Consider the following 23,967-nt stretch of genomic DNA (forward strand, 5'->3'; position numbering starts at 1 on the left):
CCTCCGTTCCCCAGTGTCCTCTGGGTCCTGTGGGTGGTGCCCCTCCCTGAGCAGTACTCAGTCTCCGCTGGGCCCGGAAGGTGTGCACCCCACGCCTACCAGTGCTCAGTCTCCTTTGGGTCTTCTTGCTCATCACCCCTTTCCCACCACTGCTCTGAAATCTCTGTGGCCTCTGGGTGAGCACCCCTCATTCTCAGTCCTCAGAGTCTCTGTTCTAGAGGGTGAGCTTCCCGTGGTCCTCCCTAGCTGCTTCCCATTCTCTGAGCAATAGGCTGCCTGCTCCTGTGATGACATGAGGGGGGTGGTGAGGGCCTTTCACTCCAAGGCAAGGACACCTTCTTGGGCCTCGCAAGACTGTCCCAGTCAACACTGCAGAGGAATCTTGGGGAGCCCTGGATTCCTCCTCCTTCCAGGAACCTTGCTTGCCCTTTGGTGCAGCCCCTCAGACAGGGTTCTCCTCAGAGCTTTCCACTACAAGACCAGTGTTACTGGGTCTCAACTCAAAGGGCACGGAGGACCTGTACCCATCACTCCTTTGCCTCCATCTGCACACCACTCGACTCCTAGGGCTGTGCCCCTAGGGGTGCTTCAAACATGCCCAGGGTGGCTGAGGTCCCTGGGACCAGAAGATTGAAGGCCAGATTTCCAACTCTTGTCAGCATCTTCTGTAACTTGCCCCTGGCCACTGTCTCTGGGCCCAGGTGAAAACCCTCTGGAATCCTGGAATAAGGAACCAGTGCCACATGGACAGGACAGTGTGACATCATGCCAAGGACAGTTTCGCCCCCATCAGTTTAGATTAGCTAAGTCCTGTGAACAAGCACTGCTCTGTCACCTTCACAGGGAGGGAACTGGGACCTTGCACTGAGGGATCCTGTCCTCCAGGTTGCCAGGAGTCCAGGTCCTGTGGGTGAGCGCCCCTCTCCCAACAGTGCTCTGTCTCCCTGGTTCCTGAGGGTGAGCACCCATCTCCACCAGTAGTCAGTCTTCTCTGTGTCCTGTGGATGAGCGTCCCTCACCCACCAGTGCTCAGACACCCCTGAGTGTCCAGGGTAAGCTCCCCCACCCTACTTTGCTCTGTCTTTTCCAGTTGCTGTGAGTGAGGGACCCTCCCCCAGGAGTCCTCACAATCCTACGGGGTTCTCAAGGTTGTGCGCCCCTGCCTCTCAGGTGTTCCCGGTCTTCTGGGTCCTCTTGGTGAGCACCCCTCACCCAGCAGCGCTCAATCTCCTCTGGGCCCTGTGGGTGGTGCTCCTCCCTGAGCAGTGCTCAGTCTCCTCTGGGTCCTCTTGCTCATCACCCCTTTCCCACCACTGCTCGGAATCTCTGTGGCCTCTGGGTGAGCACCCCTCATTCTCAGTCTTCAGAGTCTCTGGTCTAGTGGGTTAGCATCCCCTGTCCCTACTGAGCTGCCTCGCATCCTCTGAGCCATAGGGCGCCTGGTTCCTGAAATGACCTGAGGTGGGTGGTGAGGGCCTTTCATTCCAAGGCAAAGACACCTTCTTGGGTCTCTCAAGACAGTCCCAGTCAACACTGTGGTGGAAACTTGGGGAGCCCTGGATTCCTCCTTCTTCCAGGAAATTTCCTTGCCCTTTGGTACAGCCCCTCGGACAGGCTTCTCCTCAGAGCCTGCCACCACAAGACCAGTGTTACTGGGTCTCAACTCAAAGGGCACCGAGGACCTGCGCCCATCACTCCTTTGCCTCCATCTGCACACCATTCGGCCTCTGGGGCTGTGCCCCTAGCGATGTTTGAACCATACTCAGGGTGGCTGAGGTCCCTGGGACCAGAAGATTGAAGGCCAGATTTCCAACTCTTGTCAGCATCTTCTGTGATTTGCCCCTGGTCACTGCCTCTACCCCAGGTGAAAACCCTCTGGGATCCTGGAATAAGGAACCAGTGCCACATGGACAGGACAGTGTGACATCATGCCAAGGACAGTTTCGCCCCCATCAGGGAGGACTAGCTAAGCCCTGTGAACAAGCACCACTCTGTCACCCTCACAGGGAGAGAACTGAGACCTTGCACTGAGGGATCCAGTCCTCCAGGTTGCCAGGAGTTCGGGTCCTGTGGGTCAGCACCCCTCTCCGTATGGTGTTCTGTCCCCCTGGTTCCTGTGGGTGAGCACCCTTCTCCACCAGTAGTCAGTCTTCTCTGTGTCCTGTGGATGAGCGTCCCTCACCCAGCAGTGCTCAGACACCCCTGAGTGTCCAGGGTCAGCTCCCCCCTCTCTTCATTGCTCTGTCTTTTCCAATTACTATGAGTGAGATCCCCTCCCCCAGGAGTCCTCATGGTCCTGGAAGGTTCCCAAGTTTGTTTGCCCCTGCCTCTTAGGTGTTCCCTGTGTTTTGGGTCCTGTTGGTAAGCACCCCTCACCCAGCAGTGCTCAGTCTCCCCTTGGGTCTGTGGGTGGTGCCCCTCCCTGAGCAGTGCTCAGTTTCCTCTGGACCCTGTGGGTGTGCACCCCACGCCTAACAGTGCTCAGTCTCCTCTGTGTCCTCTTGCTCATCACCCCTTTCCCACCACAGCTCGGAATCTCTGTGGCCTCTGGGTGAGCACCCCTCATTCTCAGTCCTCAGAGTCTCTGGGTCCAGAGGGTGAGCTTCCCCTAGCCCTCCCTAGCTGCTTCCCTTCCTCTGAGCAATAGGCTGCCTGCCCCTGTGATGACATGAGTGGGCTGTTGAAGGCCTTTCACTCCAAGGCAAGGACACCTTCTTGGGCCTCACAAGACAGTCCCAGTCAATACTCTGGTGGAAACATGGGGAGCTCTGGATTGTTCCTTTTTCCAGGAAACTTGCTTGCCCTTTGGTGCAGCCCCTCTGACAGGATTCTCCTCAGAGCCTGCCACCACAAGACCAGTGTTACTGGGTCTCAACTCAAAGGGCACGGAAGACCTGTGCCCATCACTCCATTGCCTCCATCTGCACACCATTCGACTCCTGGGGCTGTGCCCCTAGGGATGCTTGAAACATGCCCAGGGTTGCTGAGGTCCCTGGGACCAGAAGATGAAGGTCAGATTTCCAACTCTTGTCAGCATCTTCTGTGACTTGCCCCTGGCCACTGTCTCTGCCCCAGGTGAAAACCCTCTGGGATCCTGGAATAAGGAACCAGTGCCACATGGACTGGACAGTGTGACTTCATGCCCAGGACATTTTCGCCCCCATGAGGGAGGACTAGCTAAGCCCTGTGAACAAGTACCTCTCTGTCACCCTCACAGGGAAGGATCTGAGACCTTGGACTGAGGGATCCTGTCTTCCAGGTTTCCAGGAGTCTGGGTCCTGTGTGTGAGCACCCCTGTCCCACCAGGGCTCTGTCTCTCTGTTTCCTGTGGGTGAACACCCTTCCTACCCCATTGGTCAGTCTTCTCTGTGTCCTGTGGGTGAGCGCCCCTCACCCAGCATTCCTAAGTGTCCTCATTGTCCCTGGGGTATGTGCCCCACTCCACTATTCTTGACTTTCCTCAAGGTCCTGTTTGTGTGGGGGCCCTGGCCCACTCTTCTTCCTTCTGCACTGGGCCTATGGGTGAGCGCCACTCACCCAGACATGCCCAGTGTCCACAAGTTCCTGTGGGCGGCATCAATCCTCCACCAGGATTCAGTCTCCTCTGGATCCTGTGGGTGAGCACCCTTTGCCGTGCAGTGCCAAGGGTCCAGTTTTTCCTGTATGAGAGTACCTTGCCCACAAGATCCCAGTGCAGGGAGCTGCTGTGGGTGAGTGTCCCTGGCCCACTCTTGATCAGTGTCCTTTGTGGCCTGTGGGTGAACGCCCCTCACCCATCAGTCCTCAGGATCCTAGGTGGTTCCCAATGGTGTGCACCCCTGTCTCTCAGGTGTTCCCTGTCTTCTGGGTCCTCAGGTGAGGGCCAGTCACCCAGCAGTGCTCAGTCTCCTCTGGGCCCTGTGGGTGAGTATCCCTCACCTGCCAATGCTCAGTCTCCTCTAGGACCTCTTGCTCTGCGCCCCATCCCACTACTACTCTGGAATCTCTGAGGCCTCTGGGTGAGTGCCCCTCACCCAGCAGTCTTTAGGGTCCTAGGTTGGTCCCAAGGGTGTGTGCCCCTAGCTCACGGGTGTTCCCTGACTTCTGGGTCCTCTGGGTGATCGCCCCTCACCTACCAGTGCTCAGTCTCCTCTTGCTCAGCGCCCCTGGCCCACCACTGCTCTGGAATCTCTGAGGTCTGTGGGTGAGCTCCCCTCAGCCTCAGTCCTCAGAGTCTCTGGGTTCGATGAGTGGACTTCCCCTAGCCCTCCCTAGCTGCTTCCTATCCTCTGAGCAATAGACTGCCTGCTCCTGTGATGACATGAGGTGGGTGGTGAGGGCCATTCACTCCAAGGCAAGGACACCTTCTTGGGCCTCACAAGAATGTCCCAGTCAACACTGCAGAGGAATCTTGGGGAGCCCTGGATTCCTCCTCCTTCCAGGAACTTTGCTTGCCTTTTTGTGCAGCCACTCTCGCCCATTACTCCTTAGCCACCATTTGCACACTATTCAGCTCCTTGGACTGTGCCCCTAGGGATGCTTGAAACTCATCCAGGGTGGCTGAGGTCCCTGGGGCCAGAAGATGAAGGCCAGATTTCCAACTCTTGTCAGCATCTTCTGTGACTTGCCCCTGGCCACTGCCTCTGCCCCAGGTGAAAACCCTCTGGGATCCTGGAATAAGGAACCACTCCCACATAGACAGGACAGTGGGACATCAGGTCAAGGACAGTTTCGCCCCCATTAGGGAGGACTAGCTAAGCCCTGTGAACAAGCACCACTCTGCCACCCTGGTGTGGCAGTTACTGATTTCTTATACTCAGGGATCCTGTCATTCCAATTGGCAGAAATCTGTGTCCTGTGGGTAAGCATACCTCGTTTTTATTATTCTGTCTTTCATGGTTCCTGTCCCTTTTTTCTCCTTTCTTTCACTCCTAGGTATTGTGCAGCAGAACTTGCAGTGTATGTAGCTACAGGGCCTGCTCTTTTCTTTAGCCCAACTGCAGGTGTTTTTCACCCCTCACTGGGTCCCTTGTTCCTCTACACTCTCCAGGTCTGCTCTTCCTCCTGGCACTCCAACCCCTCTACATTGTTTTTCTCCTGGAGCCTCCCTCCCTGCATGCCTCTTGAGAATCTCAAACCTATGTTCAGAGTTGGACTTAGGCTCTTCACAGCTCCTCTGAGCCTGAAGTCATAGTTTAAGGACATCATACTTACCTTCATGCAGAACATTCAACAGGGACTTTCAGGAGATAAGGAACCCACCAAACTGAGGTTGGACAAAAGCATCTACCCTTGTGAGGGTTTATATCCTGGCACTCAGAAACATAAATAAAAGCCATGCTGGAAGGTCAGATCTCTCTTTCCTGATTGGCAAAGAACTTTCATAAAATGAAAATATCTAGTGCCAGTGAGGATGAGTTAAATGGACAATTTCAAATATATTCTAAGTCCAGCAAACCAGTAGGAAGTATTTGAGAAGCTAGATGGTAACTGGACAAGCATAAAACCACCTCAAGCTTGGATCCCTTGGTTCAATAAAGCAGATCGAGCAATCACTTGCCCACTTCTAGAAATTGTAAAACATTTGAACTTGGGAGAGGAGGGTGTTTATCCACTAAGGCAGGATGTGCCCATGAGATATATGGGGTACAATGTGACATGGGAGTTTTTTATCAGATGAAAGGAAGAAACACTTGTTTGATAGAGTGAAGGTGAAGAAGTGGAGAAGCTGGATAAAGTGTGCAGGGCTGCAGTACAGCTACAGCAAAGGTCACAGGGAGCAGGACCATACCTGCTCATTGGATGGACTCAGGCCAAGGAACCCCAGCTTCAGCGCATTTCTGGTTTTGAAGTTTTGACCATAGAGTTGTGTGCATTTGTTCACAGGTACTTGCTCATTGAACACTATGTGTGTTCATTAGCTGGGTTTTAGGGGAACCTCTGTCTGCTAGATGCTAGACAGTGGTCCTCCCACAAGGGGCTTTCCTCTAGCACTTGCCCTCTGCCTGGAGAGCACTGCACTGCTGCCTGCCACTCTCCTAGCACTCTCCCATCAGCCATGTAGCATTCTTCTGTAAAGCAACATCCTTCTGCAATGCCCTGACCAGACCTGTGTGCCAACCTCAAGCAGGGCATGGTCACAGAGCTGGCACCAACACCTGCTGGCCAGGATGGGCCCTCCCTGAGCTGCCAGTTTGGCCTCTTCCCCAGCACCTAGCCTAAGGATTGGTACTAAACCTCTTTTTGGGGGTTCTGGAGGGTACAGGGGAAGCCAGGCAATGGATGAAATGGAGAAAATGTGAGCAAAGAGCAAGTGAGGGGTGTGGGGGCAGGAACTGCAGGGTGCTAAGAAAGGAGACTCCCAAGTGTGAGAGGGCAGGAGGGGCTCCAGGCTCCATCCTGCTGGTAAGTCCAGGGAGGGCAGAGCTTTCATTTGTTGAGGGCACCTTTTCTGCCCTGAAGCTGGCAGTATGCAAGGCACACCTGATGTCATGGACCATCTACCTCAATAATGTAAGGGAGCAGTGATCACCTCAGTTTCCAAATGGCACAGGATGCTCCAGGGGTTGATGCAACTCTTGCCAGTGGTATCCAAACAACCAGTGGCAGAGCAGGTACAAGGACCCAGGTCCATCTGTCCCAGGGTCCATGGTTTTTGTAGTACTACCAGCACCCTCCAGGTTAGAATGCTGGCAGGAAGTGGTCAAAGAGAAGCCAGGTCCTGTCCTATTGCCTGCAAGGCTGTTCTGCCTGCATGTTCCAGTGAAATGACAGACACCATCTACCAAGCAGTTGTCCATGAGGGAGCCCCATGTGTTGGTGGGCTCATTCAGAGACTCAGACATAACTAGATTTAACTTAAATCTAGGAGTACATAGAAGTATGTGTGTATAGAGCAGGATAGGACACAAGGCCTAGGGTCAATTCAAGACTAAAACCAAAAACCAGACCAAGTCTAGGACTGAGGTGAGCCAAGACAAGAGAAGGCCAAATGCCAAGAGAAAGACCAGGGCAACCCTGTCCTAGACACACTGGTGTCGAGCTTAGTGGACAGCTGTGACAGACAGGGCCAGGTCTGCTGAGGCATGACCAGGCATGGTGATGCTGGGTACTTGCTTTCTGCACAGGCAGGTCTGAGATCATCGTCAGCCCTAATGCTGACTCAGCACATCAGTGTATGAATGTTTACAAAGCATACACGTATCTGTTGATTTGTGGTACTGGGTACAGAACCCAGGGGTGCTCTTCCAGACTTTGTTTGTTTGTTTCAACACAGGATCTCACTAAGTCAAGCAGGGTGGCTTCAAATGGGTGATCCCCTTGCCTCGACTTCCCATTCGTTGGCATTACAAGTGTGGCCATTGCACCAGGCTCTATGGATGTTTTAACCCAGTGATCACCCTCAGTGGAAGACTCATGCACACTATGGGGTAAGTTCCAAGGTCTCTTCTGGAGTGACCTTCTGGCAGCTTCTGGGCGTCTCCTGAGCCTTTAGAGGACAGTGGGGGCTGGGGTAGTTTTTGTCTTTAGCTTGGAATGTGGATGCACCCTCCAGGTTAGAATGCATTTGTTAACAGGTACTGACCAGGCCAGAAATGATGGTTCTAGTCCTTCAATGACAGGGACAGAATGATGGGGACCATCACTAGAAAAGAAGATCTGACCCACATGGTTTAGGGAATGACACTGACCTGAGAGGCACTTCTGTCCCTGCAGGGAAGAAGTGGTTGTAGTGAAAGGTAAATAAAAATATATGCCATCCTCCAGATGCAAAGGCAGCATTGGCTCTTTTGGAGAATCCAGACTGCAGATCTCCCCAGCCCTCCATGATGATGGTCTTGATCAGTTGTGCAGAGTAGTTGAGAGGGGTCAAGTGCCATGTCCAGCCCTGGTCAGATGTGGATTGGAGGCATCTACCAAGTGCCTTCTAGGTTGGCTTTGGCAGCAGAATGCACAAAGCTTCACTGCTTCTGCTGTGACTTTTCCTTCTGCTGTGACTTTCCTTTCCCTGCTCCCAGATCCCAGATCCCAGAGAATCGGGTTCCAGATTGCTTAGTTCTCAGTCCCTGGCATGTCCTGTCAATGTCCCAGCTACCATAGGCAACTGTCCCATGCCCAGGATGGAAAATTTGGCCAGGCCGAAGCACTGTTCCAGGAAGGAATGCAAAGTTGGAGGATATTGGGCTCCCTAACATCCCCCCTCTGTTTACATATCTTTGTCTCCCAGATTCCTTCCTGTGGATGGCAGTACTTCTGTGGGACAGCAGAGACAACTCAGCTTCTCTGTCCTATCTCCTGGCTTTGTCCCTGTAGATTGCAGTACTTCTGTGGGACAGGCTGGGGCAGATCAGCTTCTTCCTCCATTATGGCCAAATTGCAATTAAATTCATTTTTCCTTTATATATTGTCTTCTCTTTTTTCCTAATGCTGGTGAACTCTCTAATCCTGGCAGAAGGGACTCCAAGAGTCTTGGGCCCCAGGAGTGCAAAAGGTCTTCACCCATGCCTACTCCCCTACTGGGACTCCCAATGGTCCCCAATCTGTCGACCCTGGGTCCCTCACTAAGGCACTGTCCATGTTTCCTGCATAGCCTTTGGCCATAAGCAGACTGGGCCTTGCGTGTCCCAGCTCCCAGTCCCTTTCTGGACTCCCCACCTTTCCTTCCTCTCTCCCTGTGCCTGACCCCCCACAGCAAGTCCCCCTAAAGGCATGGGCACCCACCTGCCCAGACCACCCCAAGCTAATCCTGGGCTTCAAGAGTAGGTCTCTGGGGCACAGTCATGACTGGAGGAAGAGTCCAGAGAGGACAACCTTTGACTCCTATCCTGGAGGCCCACCCCATGGTTAATATCCCCCTCTCCAGTTCTGCATTCTGGGAGGATACAGCTAGAGTCCAGTCCACTGGAGAAATGTGAAGGGCTTGGGGCAATTCCTTGGGCAGGAAGCCCCTGGCATCTGGACCAGCAGATGAAAGGGCCTCATGAGTGAGTGGTGGAGGGAGCCCTCAGTTCTAGGGGGTGGGAACTATTGGATAGGGGAAAGGAAAAACCCTAAGAGGGTGTGGCCTGGGAAAGAGAATAAGAAAGAAAGCCATACATTGATATCTTTCCTCTCAAGATAAATCCTCTTCAGATGCTGGCCACTGGTTGGGAGAAAGTGTGTCATCAAACCTAGAATGATAGATGATAGTCTCTAGGAAACACTAATCTTTTTCAAGGTAACTCCTCTCCAGGTGCTGGCCACTGACCCCATTCCCAACTCAGTTTCCTGAGTGCCCATTCTGACAGGCTCACTACATCACCTCTCATTATAACCTTTATAAATCTCATCCCTTTCTTTGTTCAGTGACTCATTTTCCATCAGGAAAGAGGGTCCATTCAGAACCATGACTCCATTCCTGAATAAGAGAGCTGAGCTGATTTGCAAAATTTTTCTTGGATCCCCTTTTTTTCTGCTAACAGGAATGCTGAGTTTTGTGGTGTGGTTGTTGTCCTGTGGGTGCCCAGATGTGTCCTGGGCTGATGGGCAGCAGGAAGACTGGGCCCTGATCCCTCAGTGTGCCACCAGAGGCAGCTGGGGTGGGAAGGACTCAGCAGGGCCCAGGAAAGTGAGCCCCAGGGAAGCATGAGTCCCTCCTCTAGGGCTAAAGTTTTTCCACAGCTACCTCACATGGCACAGGAACCATGATCTGCAGTCACAGAACACAAGGACACATATGGACAGACCTTTCCAAACACTGACCCATATTATGAGACACGATAAAGCATCAATAGTGTTCACAGAATGGTGTGGATGAGTAGTGTAATGTGTATGTATGTGGTAGGTGTGAAGTGTGTGTGTGATGTGTGCATGTCCTGCGAGTGCCATTTATGTGGATAGTTGAGTGCTGTGCATGTCATGTGTTGTTTGTACAGCACAATTTGTACAGTATGATGCATTTTGTGTCCTGTGAGGTGGTATACTGTATTGAGTTGTTGGGTTCTGTGTTTGTGTGTGTGTGTGTGTTGTGTGATGTGTAAGGAGGTGCATGTGTACCTGGTGTGTACCTGTGTATTTTCTCTATCATTTCCAGGGTGACTGTGACTTGGCAGAACCAGGCCCTCAGATTCTAGGCCAGCAGTACTGGTGCCAGCCTCCCTCTGCTGGCAGATGGCAGTCATAGCAATGACAAAATCCCTGTACCCATAGGACAGCCTCTGGCAGAAAAGGAACACCCCTGAGACTCACATATAAGTCAATGCCTAGTGTCCACCAGAGAATTTTAATGTCAAGATGGCAGTCAGCTGGTGGGACCAGTGCTTAGCAGGAGCATGGCTTCCAGTCACCTCATGGTGGACAGGTTGAAAGGCCCCCTGTCCTCCCTGTGGCAGCCCCTGGAAAGCCACCCACAGCTGTGCTCATGCTCATGATCACAGACCCCATAAGTGGACTCATGTGCTGCTAGAAAGGCCACAGGGATAAAAATTCACTGAATCCAAGACCTGTGTTCAGTGGCCATGTTTATAATGAATGAGATTCTGTAGCCAAAGTCTCCAGTGCCCACAAATAGTAGACGAAGGTAGAAGCATGCTCACCACTATTCAGTGGCTCTGACAAAGGCCGTAGACAGATAAGGGACTGCTCTTCACACCCTCCCCACTCTTATTCCCCTACTCAAAGTTTCAAGTCTGAGATGGGTGGGTAGCCACTGGTTGAAGTCACAGGAGGGTATTCCCAGGGGCACCTTCCAGCCTTGGAGCTTCCTCCTCAGCATCCAGGGTGATACCTACTTAAGGGAACAGTCTTACTTAGGAAGGAATGGAGTGTCTCTTCTCTGGGAATCCTGGAACAGGGTGCTCTCTATAGAAAGGAATGCCATCTTTCTTGATATTTATTTTTGGTGTCCCCTGCACAAACTCCAACAAAAACTACAGTGCTATGATTTCCCACTTTACTTTGTAGAAAACACATGGGGTCTAGATTCCCCAATAATACCCCTAACAGCACCCCATTTTGCTGTTTCCAAAGCATAGAGTCATCCTGTGGCCTTGGCTGGGAGGGTGACATGAGTGAGGGAGAAAGGCCATGCGACTGCCCAGAGGAAGATGGAAGCTAAGCCCCCATTGAGGTGGCAGGGCAGGCTTGGCTGAAATAGCAAGGCATCAGCCACTGGGGTAGCCTTGGGGATGGTAAGTGAAGCAGGAGAAGTCAGAGGCCTGGGCCACATCCCAGATGCCTCTGTCCTGTCCCTTAGATCCAACTCATCCCTGAAGAGGCTGTCCTGCTTTCCCCACAGGATGAAGACAGGGCAACCTGACAGTCCCTGGTTCTGCCTTGGTGGACAGGGCACTGATCAGATCTGGGTTCCAGAGAAACATGAATAATTATTTTAGTATAGCTATGTCTCATGCAGCATGAGGAGTGAATTCCAGCAGGACTGCCTGGAAGACAGAGTGCCCCCCGGGCCCACATGTTAAAGGTCAATCCCCAGATGGTGCTCCTGAGAGGTGGTGGAACTTAGGAGGTGGGGCCTAGTGGGAGGTGTCAGGTCATGTTTTGTGTCCTTGAAGGGATACGGTCTCCTCCTAGTTTCTCTCTTGCATCCCAGACATGAGTTGTGAAGTTTGCTCTGTCACATGTTCCTCCATCGTGTGCTTCCTCACCACAGGCCCCAAAGAAGCTGTGGACTTAAACCTCTAAAACTGTGAGCCAAAATAAACTGTTCCTCTTTGTGGGTCTCAGGCATTTTGTTACAGCAATGGAAAGCTGACTCTGCCATTCCACATCAGCCTCTCTGTGTCCCAGCACTTGCTTTCCCAGCCACACACCCAGGAGGCATGAAAGTAAGCATCCTCAAGGACTTGTGTGTGTTCATTCCAAGTCTGTCCATCCACAGAAGAAAGGAGCCACTGTGACACACTCATCAACAGCACATCATTCAGCAACACAGAGCAGAGCGTGGACAGGCCCATGGCACAGATGCACAACACTGAGTAAATGCCAAGTTCAGAGCAGCACCCTCCACACCCGTGCTTGATTCATCTTATAATGGAAGTTTCCAGAATAGAAAAGATGCAGCACTAGCAATAGAAGTCAGAACAGTGGTTACTGGGCAGGGGCAGCACAGGGACTTCAGGAGAGTGGTCGCAGGGATCTATCCCTGGGTACAATTTTATGGGGTGCCTATAAAGGGAGAACTTTTGTGTGTTTCCCTGTTTGTGGTTATTCTTTATCCTCATTGGTGAGAATCAAAAATATCAGTGGCACCAAAGTATTCAGAAAAACATTCAAAGATGGAGTGAAATGGGTCTTGTGTCTCAGAGGGTCTCAGAGCTTCAATAGGGACCCAGGAGTTTGTTTTTTTTTCTGGTGGGAAGGAGGAGCATTTCCTGTGGGAAGAGCCCCTGTAGCAGAGCAGGGCCCTGACCTGGTCACATGTGGAAGGGAGGTGCCCTATAACCAGGACAGGAGGGCAGAACAGAGGGGAAGAGGCTGGAGACTTGGCCAGGGCAGCTGGGATGGAGGGACAGACAGGGGAGGCCATGGGGTGGGTTTGGCAGCTTCTGTGGCTGGGGCACCGGAGGGCATCTGTGAATGCCAGGTGCAGATTTAAGTGACTAGGTTTTGGAGGGGGTGGGAAAAAAGCAGGCTTGGAACAGGAGAATATCACAACCATTTGGTAGAAGGTGATAGGGCAATATCCACAATGGGTTGATCCCAGGACATAGCTTAGGAAGGAAAGTAGGGAAGAAGAGGAAAGAAGGAAGGGGCAAGATGGGATGAGGAGAGAGTAGGTACTCTGTTGGGGTCTCTGTAGAGCCATGTCCAGCTAGGACCCTGGCAAGACAGAGGTAGAGGTGGTGGGGAGGGAGGAGACAGAGCAGGGAGGTGGGAGAAGGGAAGAGAGGGAGAGCCTACTTGGGCAGCTCTTTGCATCCAGGAAATAACTATAGCAAGAACAGCACACATGGCAGAGCTTCAGCTAGCCACACTTCATACATTACTCCATGTTTCTCAAGCTACCTGGCCTCATAGATGTTGCTGTTACCTCCAATTTGCAGAGAAGTCAAAGGCTTTAAGCAGGGGAGTAGGTTTCTGACCAGGATGTGCACGCTGATTGTCAGAGTCTGTGTTCCCAGGCTCTGAGCTATTCTCCTATCTCCAGGCAGTGGGGCTGGACTGTGGAGGGGTGAGCAGAGTACCTGGGTGGGGGGCCTGAAGGGCTCTTCAGTTTGGGCACGAGTTGTGGTGTGGGCTGTGCAGTTGCAGTTTCAGGCCTTTGGTAGTCTGGTGGCTGCTCTCACCTTATGCCTCATCCACAGGGAGAGGGGGAATTTCCCCTAGCCACATGGATAACTCCACTGTCTGATGTTTCCTGGGTAGACACGGCTGTCCTGATCTCCTATGGCATTGCCAGGGTCCAGAGTCCTCTGTATGTGTGCTCACACAGTGGGGGTGGGAAAAATTGTCAGGAGCCAGAGAAACAGGGAGGGTGCCTGGGGGCTGCTGACTTGGAGTCCTGATTGGAGCTATGGAAAGGCCATGACTCACTGGACCTTTGGAGTGACTTGGAGGACCAAGTCTGCTCCTGGTCATCACAACCATGGAAACTTCGATGCTGCTTGGCATGCAGGTGGGCAGGCTATAGTGTAGCATGCTGCAGGCATTCCCCCACACCCCTGGAGAGGGCAGTGCTGGGCCTGGAGCCTCAGGTGGGCCAGTCCACAGTCTGTGTTCATCACAGTCCTCTATTCTAGGTGTCAGAGCCACAGGAGAGCATCTGGCCTGCACAGCCTGGACAGCAGGAAGTCCAGGAAGCCCCTCCCACCCCTATTAATAGGGCCTGTTGGCAGCCAACAGACAAAACGTGGGAGGTGGGTACGGTATGAACTGTGTTGGAACTATAGACCTTTTCTAGGGAGCACCAGGGCACAGTTATACCTTAAGAGGATTTGTGTGTATCACTCCTACTCCCCCAAATCTTAGGAAGTAGGTACTGTCATGGGACCTAATTCATATATAAGTCAAATGACATAAAGACACATTAATTAACTAACCTGAGTTCACACAGGGAGTAAGTGGCATAGCAGAGCTGGGTTAGAACCAGGCACACTGGATTTGGGTTTCCATCTTTTCATCATGACCAAAGAATGACCTCAAAGCACACAGAACAAAGGGGGTTGATCCCATGCCCTGGAATGGAGCACAGGGAGGCTCTGAGCCAGCATGGCTTAGGGCATGTGTCTGCAGTAGAGAAGTGTGTGGTGGCACAGAGACAGAAGCAGGAGGGGTCACCCTACCAGACAAGAGCTGCTGTAAGGCAAACCTGGCAGCAACAGTGTAGAGATGTGATTCTGGGTGGGGAGAAATTTGGGACCAATTAGATATAGGAAGAGGGAGGCACAAGAATGTCTAGCTTGCGTGGGCTTTCCTGTCTTCTCGTTGTATATGTACACAGGTTTGGGAGGACAGTCTTGGTCAAGAACAGCAGCTAAGTGGTCATATATGCAAGGTGTGGAGGGGTCATTAGAAAGAGTGGGCAAAGGTGAGCATATTGGATGGAACATTTCTGATCTTCACCATCCTTTGGGGCAGAGTGTAGGAACCTGTGGAAAACTGCACTGTGTTCCCTGAAGTCACACAGAACGCAGGGATCAGAGTTAAATATAGCTGCCTCTACACTGTGGCAGAAGGGAGTTTATTTGTTTATGAAATAAACAAATTTTATTTGAAAGGGTAGGTGATTGAACCCAGGGCTTTGCACATTCAAAGCAATTGTTTTACCTCTGGGTTCACCCCCAGCCCAAGAAAGTGTATTTACAGGGCAAATGGGGGGTGGGTTATGGTGAGGTCACGAGAGCTGAACAGAGTCAGAAATAAATGAAAATCTGTAGACATTAGAGCCAGTAGGACTGGCAGTCTTGGATGGTGTTTGTAAACACATAATCTTGGGGAAGGCATTCATGCCATTCCTGGGTTAAGTTCATTGTGGTACTTATTTCATTTACCCTCCAGTCACCTTAGGTGAATCCCATGACCCCACCACACTGAGTAAGTAAGTGAGACAGACTGAGATGACTAACATGGTTATGAGCATGCTAAGAATAAGAGTTGGATCTGGGGTTCAAGTTCAAGTGTTAAGGATCCTGAAGATTGGGCTTTAACCACTACTTAGCATTGACTCATGCCAACTTCTGCTGAAATTATAAGGTGCTCCTTCACCTCCTTCACCACCACTGCTCTTAGTAAAATCAGCATGACTGCCTTTGTCCCCATCATGCTCATCATCCACATCATCCCCACTATCTCCACCACCATTAATATCATACCACTACTACTACCTCTATCTCCATAATCGTCACCTTCATTAATAACACCAGCACTACAACCTTCACTACCATCACCATCACATCAACTACCATCACCAACACCATCACTATCACCACCTCCATCTCCATCAGCAACACCAACTGCACTACCGTCACCATTATCACCATCATCTCCTTAATACAATTACCATTAGAACAAACTCTGTCATTATCACCATCACCATCACTATCATCACCACCAACATCATTACCACCACCACCTCCACCTCAAAAGAATCAGTTCTACCACCATCACCATCAACACCATTACCATTCTCTGGCACACAGCAACAACCACCACTTCACAGTGTTGTTATCAGAGCTGGATAAGGTACATCTAGGGTCCTTAGATACAGTTTGCTCCCATGGTCATGTTTGTGGCTGCGTCCAAACTGAAGTGGCTCCCCTTACCTGGAGTTTCTTCCCCTCTCCTTTCCATTCTCCTGAATTCCACTCATTCTTCCAACTTTTAATGCTTGTTCCAGGAAGATGGAAAATAGCACCAGAAGTTTGACCCTTCACTAAACAACAGACATAGTGGTAATATCTAACATAAATATTTTGGTATTCTTCTTTTCCAGAGAAGGTTTATTATGTTAATTTTGGTCTATGTCAGTTCCTAGCATGGAAATAGCTACCCATCACCAACTCCCATCTCTGGCGCAGACAATCATGCATATCTTCCCATGGCACCTTGCACACAGCTTATGGGGGCCAGAGTGCACAAGAATAGCCATTTTCTCTACAAATTGGGAGCCTGCATTCTGATTGATAACCATTACTTTTGGTCTTTGAGCTGAAAATATAGGGGGACAACCACTGCTTTATCCCTCTTCAGACTTATGAAACCACATCAGTTGAAAGAACTTTCTAGGATATTTAAAGGGCCAAGATCCCTTTTTCCCCTTCATTTCCTCTCTCTTTCATTTTCTCTTTTGCCCTCTTTTGGAGACAGTCACTTAAATTCTAGGATATTCAAAACTAACCACATTGACAGGGAAACTTAGAAAGTCACCATTATACACAAGGAAGTATAGCCTCAAAAAAGATCTGACAGGATCTTAAATTTATACCTTAGGCTGCTCCTTAGCACAGAGATAGTCTACAACAATCTCAGCAGATCAAAAACAGGCAAAACCTGGGGACAGGGGGGAAATATGATTTCCAGAATTACTATGTTTTTAGATTCAATTATCAACAAAAAATCACAAGACATCCAAAGAAACAGGCAATATGTCCATTTAAAGCATAGAAGACAAAACAAGAGAACGCTTTCCTGAGAAAGACAAGATAGCACACATGCGTCACACAGACCTCAAAACAATTGTCTTAAAATTGTGGGATGAACTAAAGAAAGAAGTGCAGAAAGTTAAGAAAATGACATAAGAAGAAAATGAAAATATCAATTAAGAGAAAACCTAAAGGAAACCAGAGAAATTCTGAAGCTGAAAAGTAAAATAATTGAAATTTTAAAAATGTACTGGAGAGAATTAAAGGCAGATTTGAGCAGTCAGAGGAAAGAATCAGCAAAACTGAAGATAGGATCATTGAAATTATTGCGTGTGAGGGACAGAAACAAAACAAATTGGAAAAAAGTGAACAGAGCTTTCAGGTCCCATGGGACACCATCAAGTATACCAGCACATGTATGGTAAGAATCCAGGAAGAAGAGAGAAAGAAATGGTCAGAGGGATTATTTGACGATCAAAAACTGAAGACTCCCCACATTTGATAGAAGAAGCTCAGAGAACTCTAATATGAACTCAAAGAGACCCTTTCTGAAGTATCATACTCAAACAAAGCTAAAGACAAAGAGGGACTGTCAGAAACAGTGTGAGAGAAGTACTCATTACATACAAGGGAGCCTCAATTTGATTCTCAGCAGATTTCCCATCTGTACCTTAGGAGGACAGAAGGTAGTGGGCTCTGCATAGACAATGCTCTGAAAGAAAAAAAAAATACGGTCAATGAGGAATCCTATATCCTAAAAAACTGCCCTTCCAAAGTATGGGCAAATTTAAGACATTCCCAGCTTAACAAAACTGAAGGAGCCTGTTACCATTAGATCTATCTGGAAGACATGTTCAGGGGAGTATGCAGGTCAAAGCTGTTGGAAGAAGTTATTTGAAGAAATAAGGGCCTCAGTACAGGTAAATGCATGGGCAGTTATGATGTAGTGTTATTCTAACAATGTGTCACTCCAATTTGTTTTTCACATGATTTAAGAGACTAACACACTTGAGAAAGAAAATTCCAGGAGTTACTAATACTGTAGCCTTGGTTTGTAAATCCAAATTTTATTTTCTATGTGATTTAAGAGATTAATAAATTTATAAATTAATGATGTTACGAAGATGTAATTTTGTGAAATAACTGGAAGAGGATGAAGACAAAGCTCTAAAGGAGCAGTTTTTGTATGGTGTTGAAGTTGAAGTGATACAAATTCAAACTAGAGTGTTATATCTTCAGGATATTAAATGCAATCCCCAGGGTAATCACAAAGGGGAAAAAAAGACTATACTCAAAAGGAAATGAGTATCACTGCAGAAAAAAAAAATCAACTAAACTCAAAGAAGACTTAGTGCACAAAATGAGGGACTTAAAGTTAGAAGGTCTATAGAAAACAAATAGCAAAATGACATAAAAAAATCTTTCTTCATCAGCAATTACTTTAAATGTAAATGAATTACATTCCTGTCCAAACCTGGAGATTCGCAGAAGGGAAGAAATATATCCCCCCCATGATTCAATTATATGCTCTCTGCAAGTAACTCATTTACTTTTTAATAATATGTCTTTTTTTTTCACTTGCCAGTATGGGACTCAAACCCAGTGCTTTGTGCATGCCAAGCATGTACTTCACCACTGAGCCACAAATCCAACCTCAGACTCACTGTAGATCTGGAGACATAACCAGGTTGAAAGCAAAGGGATACAAAAAATCCAGTAAGTAGTAACCCTCAGAGAACAGGGGTAGTTATACTAATGACAGACACAATGGTTCTCAGAACAAAAAGGTTACAGTTATCTCATACTAGACAAAAGCACCAAAAACGTTCACTGGAGAGAAGATAACCTATGCAATAAATGGTGCTGGGAATATTGGAAATTCACATGTAAGAAAATGAAATTAAACCCCTATCTCTCAACCTGAGTGAAACTCGAAGTGGATCAAAGACTTGGGCACTAGACCAGAGACCCTGTGCCTAACAGAAGAAAAAGTAGGCCCAAATCTTCATCATGTCAGCTTAGGATCTGACTTCCTTAACAAGACTCCTAAAGCACAAGACGTAAAATCAGGAATCAATAAATGGGATGGATTCCAACTAAAAAGTTTCTTCTCAAAAAGAAATAATCAATACATGAAGAAAGAGCATACAAAATGGGAGAAAATTTTTACAATGTGCACTGCAGATAGAGCATTAATCTCCAGGACATATAAAGAACTTGAAAAACGTCAATGTTTATAGCAGCTCAATTCACAATAGCTAAACCATGGAACCAACTTAGATGCCCTTCAACAGATGAAAAGATAAAAGAAATATATATATTTCTTTTACACACACACACACACACACACACATATATATATATATATATATATATATATAAAATACATATATGATGGACTATTACTCAGCTTTAAAGAAGAATGAAATTCTGGCATTTGCTGGTAAATGGATGGAGTTAGAGAACATCATGTTAACTGAAATGTCATACCCAAAAAACCAAAGGCCTAATGTTTTCTCTGATTTTTGGAAGCTAATTCACAATAAATGGGGGATATAGGAAAGAATAGATTACTTTAGGTAGAGGGGACTTGAGGGATGATAGGGGATAGGAAGGATACCAGAATAAATCAGACAGTATTACTCTATGTACATATGTACATATATAACTATATAACCTGTGAGATTCTACATCTTGTATAACCAGAAGAATGAGAAATTATACTCCATTTTATATGATGTTTCAAAGTGCATTCTCCTGTCATGTATAACTAATTAAAACAAATAAAAAATTTTAGAAAAATATTACTTGGGACAAAGAAGAACAGTGCATACCAATAAAGCTTCAGTCAGCAAGAAGTCATGTATAAACATGTATGAAAATACATATGAAAATGGATGAAATTCTGACCCATACCACTACATGGAAGAACCATGAAACTACACCAAGTGATACCAGTCAGGAATTACATTCTGAGACCCCTAGAAGCCATGTCCGTGGGGACAGGCAGTAGGTGGTGAGTGCTAGGGACAGGGGCAGGGAGGGGTTAGTGTTAGTGGGATGGAGTTTCAGTCTGGGAAGATGAGGAGGTCCTGAGGATGTGCTGCTTTATGCCACTAAATATACACTCAAGAGTGATGAAGAGGGGCTGGGGATATAGCTCAGTTGGTAGAGTGCTTGCCTCACATGCACAAGGCCCTGGGTTCAATCCCCAGCACCACACACACACACACACACACACACACACAAAAGAGTGACCAAGATAATAAATTAGATGAGACATGCATTTTACCACAGTAACCATGTCCTATTAAAAAAATATAAACCCAAGTAGTCATCTTCCTACTGTCCCTGAAAAGAGTCTCCATTTGGGGTCACAGGGAAAATAAACCTGTTTCTTGGACATTTGCTGCCCAAGCTTTCACAGGTGGTACTTCCTGCCACTGCCACAGTGGTCTCAAGTCTCAGAAATGCAGCATGCTTAGGGCCAGGAGTATTTCAGGCAACTAGGATTTCTTACACAGGAAAGTCATGTTTTACCCCTTTATTGCCTCTTCCTGAAGATGGAGGAAAGTTTGTCTTGGGCTGATCCCTGGAGAATTCTCTCAATTTCTTTATTCTAAAACTGGTGTAACAGGACCCTACATGCTTGCAACTGGTCTTATCTTGTATTTTATATCCAAAGAAATATATGTGATTACCCCAGAGACCTTCTCTACCCTATCGATAGTAGGGTTACTTGTCTATGTAATTTAAAAATGTTACCTCTATTTAAGAATTTATTGATAATCTTGATGAGTAAAATATTGCCCAACTATAAGAGGTAAAGCAGGCTTCCATCAAACAAATCCATGATACAATTGAGATGGAGAAGTCACAGTAGGAACTGGTTCAGAAGCACCACAAACTTTTTGATTGTCCAGAGGAATAATACTGCTATGAACTTGGAGGTTACTTACCAGAAATGGCTACATAAAGTATACAAGGAGGTAAAGAATCACCTGGATTATGAAATCCTTGTGCAGAATATGATGCATCAAAAGGAACAAGAGCACATATTAAACAGGGTGGAGAAATGTGGGACATGACTGAGAAAAGGGTTAACTACCAATGGATGATGTTGGCCATATATCACTCAATTAACCAAAAACTTATCTAATTAAACACACATGAGCCAATAGTATTTTTAATGAGAAGGGGCATGATGGGTCTGGCTATACTAGTTCTGGCTTCTAATAACAACAACTCAGAGTAGCCCAAGTCTCTTTTATCTGTAGACAGGTAAAGGGGGCAAGCTTCTTCTGTGATGGACTGGATAGGGTGGAGTTAGGGGAGCCATTCTCTCAGAGAAACTAGACAGGAAACTGCCTGATTCTGCTAGGTTAGGATGACTTCCCACATCTCCCCATTTTTAATATTATTTAAAATGCAAAGTTTGAGCAGTTATTTTCAGGTTCTGGATCTTGGTTTTGAGAGCTGCTTCAGGGTCCTGACTCTTGATTCTGAGGGTATGGCATCCTGGGATCTCAATAGAGCTAACATGCTACAAACATTGAGATTGGAGATTTAAATTCTAGTTGTTTGGTCATATTTTTAGCCTGTCAAATCAGATTCTTCATTTATCCCCACAAAGGCACATGGAGTATTTCCTTCACTTGATTCTACATTCTCCTTCTTCTCATTGACTTCTGGCTCTCCTGGAAGAACAGGGATGATGTCTCTGGTTAGATCTTCAACCACTTAAAACGTGGCTCCAGGTCCTCCATGCTTGATGGAATGTTTAGGTACCCAAATAGGGCAGAATGCTCCTTCTGAAAAGACACAAGCATAACCTCTACTCCACATTATTACTGTATCTGGTCCTTTCCACTGTCCTGTTTGTAAATCTTTCCACCAAACTAGACCCAAGGGACCTGTCATGGCAGAAGACATGTCTCTTGGCTGCTGTGTGACTTTCTGAATCACAATTTAAAAAGTTTAAAACAAACAATGTATGATTAAGCTTTTTTTGTGGGGTCTTATCTACCCCTTTTTGTTTTTATAATTTTAGCTTAATAGATAAATGAGCTCATTCTACAATGGCTTGGCCTTGAGTTTATAAGGAATACCAGTTCCATGTGCATTATAAAATTGGTGGCAAAACTGTTGAAAAGAAGAACTAGTAAATGTTGGAGAATTATCAGTTTTGATCTGTAAATGGACAGTCTAATACTGCAAAAACAGCTAGACAATGAGAAATAACATGTTGAGTATGCTTTTTTTGATAGCCTCCAGTCTTTACTTATTCTAGGGGGCTAACACAAGTGTACTTCTTAAGTTACATTTAACTATTGTTTCTTTTTCAAATGCCCAAGAATGGCTATGTTTTGATTTTAACTGCTTTGCTAGGTGTTTAAGACCAAGCTGGTTGAATTGAACTATTCCTGTTTCTTAAGAGTCTGCTGAGTTCCCACAGGAGTCATTTGTGGGGAACTTGAGAGCAGCTTCTTAGCTCCTTTAGTGCCACTCATGAGGTAAGGTCTCCTTGATGAGGTGGCTTCCCTTGGAAACATCAGGATATCTCCCTTTTCCAATGATCCTCCTCTGCAACAGGTGCACCATTTGGCTTTTCTTCATCTAGTGGTCTCATCAATCTCCCTGATGGGGAGGTCGTGTGGCCAAGAATTGCAAAGCTCCTTGAAGAAGTTCTCTTGTTCCCTGGATTCAAGCTGACTCTGAGGGCAAGAGCCAAATACTGGTTTTCTTGGCCCCTTTATTTTAGTCTTGATATCTAATCTGGATCTTAAACATCCAGCAAGCCAGTCTCACCAGTCATAAAGTCAGAGTACTGGGCTTTAACTTCAATGTCTATAACTTTACAGTTGTTTACCCCCTTTTATTTTATTGGGGTCTATATTATCTTCTCTGTCCTATAGGTGATGCCTTATTACCTCAACTTAATTTAGGTGACTTGTTCATGAAGCAGTACTTCTGCAAATCATTAATCAGGCAACAGTTATAGAGCTTACAAGGAAAATACAAAATGGAATTAGCAACAGTAAAAACATATTTAATTTGTGTAATAGCTATCTTGAATTTTGGCTCCCCTGTTTGAGATCACAGTAATTTTACAAAAACAGCAAGAAGAAGAAAAAAACAAACAAACAAACAAACAAAAAAAAAAAACCAGTCTTTTGAATGTAACTTTAAATGAGCTAAAGTTGAGCTTATTTTGGAGCCATTCTAACATGCAATAACATGGGAGGCAAAGTCATATTTCAGGTAATGTGGGGCTCTTCACAAATGCTAAGCACTCTGTTCTGAAGTTGATCTTTGCCTCCTCTTTAAACATCATTTTACAAAGGTTACATACAATCTTTCTCGAGTCTACATGAACATCAGTTAACACAGTATGACATTACATTTAAAACATGAATCAAGGAGAGGATGAGAAAGCTTTTAACTTTCCTTTTGTGTAGCAAAGTGGCAAAATGCTTTCATGCTTCACAATATTAACCTTTAAACAAATCAGGCTCTCACTTATAGAAATACATTTACATTTTTATCCCAGTATAGAAGGTAACATAAAATTTTACATATATCCTTTTGATTACAGGTCCTGTTACCAAACATTAAATGATATAGATAAATCCCCAATAAAATGTACTATTCTTATAAGTTTAAAGTTACCATACAGACACGTTTAATTTGGAGAGCAGCAGCTTGATAAATTTTCTTCTTATAATATTGTATACATGGAAGATGTGAACATACTTAATATACAAAGAAGAGTAACCACTCCACAATTTCCTTGATATTTTTATATTAATATAGTTTAGTTTTTTAAACAAATTTAAACTCTGTAATATAGTATGTATAAACTAAATATTATTGTTTAACCACAATTGTACAAACCATAATTCTTAAGACTAATCATTCTAAAGAATAAAACTTAACAGACACAATGCTGAGAATAAATTAGTGTTTTAAAGAAATTATTGTCATTTTAACATATGGAATCTTTGGTTTATATCAGTACATGAATATTTGACATTAGGAAAAACCTTAAATAGCTTTAACTGATTGTCTCACATATATATAACCAACTTAGTTACACACAAACTTGTTGAAATTTGCCCTTTATTTACACACAGCATTTCTTAGCACTTACTTAAACCCTCATATATTTCATCACACAAAGACATTCCTACCCAGAAACATTTTTTCCTTCTACTAAATGTATTTCCACATGTAGAACATTTCATTTTTCTCTTTTCTGTCTGTTGACCCCTATTTCGTTCACATTTTGGAACAACTCTTATGAAATTTCTGAATTTAGATAAATTTCTACATTTTAATAAGATAAAATAATTTATGGTATTTATAGTACTCTAACTGAAACACACTTGAAACTTTTGGATCCTTTAGTATA

General features: G+C 46.5%; 1 pseudogene; it reads left to right on the forward strand.

Annotated features, from left to right (window-relative positions):
* Window positions 1–20,644, forward strand: part of LOC124979396 (ATP synthase F(0) complex subunit B1, mitochondrial-like) — a 41,952-nt pseudogene extending 21,308 nt beyond the window's left edge.
* Window positions 20,645–23,967: the final 3,323 nt, after the last annotated feature.

Source organism: Sciurus carolinensis, chromosome 3, assembly GCF_902686445.1.
Source record: "Sciurus carolinensis chromosome 3, mSciCar1.2, whole genome shotgun sequence".
In the NCBI taxonomy this organism is placed as follows: Eukaryota; Metazoa; Chordata; class Mammalia; order Rodentia; family Sciuridae; genus Sciurus; species Sciurus carolinensis.